This window comes from Morus notabilis, unplaced genomic scaffold, assembly GCF_000414095.1.
Source record: "Morus notabilis unplaced genomic scaffold, ASM41409v2 Scaffold42, whole genome shotgun sequence".
NCBI classification, from domain to species: Eukaryota; Viridiplantae; Streptophyta; class Magnoliopsida; order Rosales; family Moraceae; genus Morus; species Morus notabilis.
The window spans coordinates 877,067-877,936 of record NW_010360565.1 but is presented as its reverse complement, the minus strand read 5'-3'; positions in this window follow the sequence as shown (position 1 = coordinate 877,936).

The following is an 870-nucleotide window of genomic DNA, read 5'->3' as shown; positions in this document are numbered from 1 at the left end:
GCAACCACGCTTTGAAGAGCTACCTAGAGAAAAAGAAAAGCCAAAACCATCCACCGAAGAGACCCCAAACCTCAAGCTGGCTCAACTGCCTGAGAATCTAAAACATGTCTTCCTGGGAGCTGGTGATACCTTTCCTGTCATCATTTCGTCTAAACTTAATGCATTTCAAGAGCAGCGGTTAGTTGACATGCTGCGTGAACACAAATCGGCATTAGGTTGGACGATTGCTGACATTAAGGGTATTAGCCCCTTAATTTGCTCTCATCACATCAATTTGGAAGAAGGGGTTAATCCACGAAGGGATTCCCAAAGAAGACTGAACCCGACAATGAAAGAAGTCGTGAAAAATGAAGTCTTGAAGCTTCTGGATGCAGGAATCATCTATCCAGTCGCTGATAGCAAGTGGGTCAGTCCAACTCAGGTAGCACCTAAGAAATCCGGGGTGACAGTAGTGGAGAATGAGAAAGGGGCTCTTGTTCCCACAAGAACTGTGACGGGTTGGCGAATGTGCATTGACTATCGAAAGCTGAACGCCGCCACCCGTAAAGATCACTTTCCACTTCCATTCATTGACAAAATCCTAGAACGCGTGGCTGGTCATCCTTACTATTGCTTTCTTGATGGCTACTCAGGCTATTATCAGATAGAGATCGCATTAGAAGATCAGGATAAAACTACATTTACCTGTCCTTTTGGTACTTATGCTTTTCGGCGTATGCCATTTGGGCTGTGTAATGCACCAGCCACCTTCCAGAGGTGCATGATGAGCATTTTTAGCGACATGGTCGAGAAGTGTATGGAAGTGTTCATGGATGATTTGACCGTCTTCGGTGACTCCTTCGACTCGTGCCTTCTCAACTTAGAAGCTGT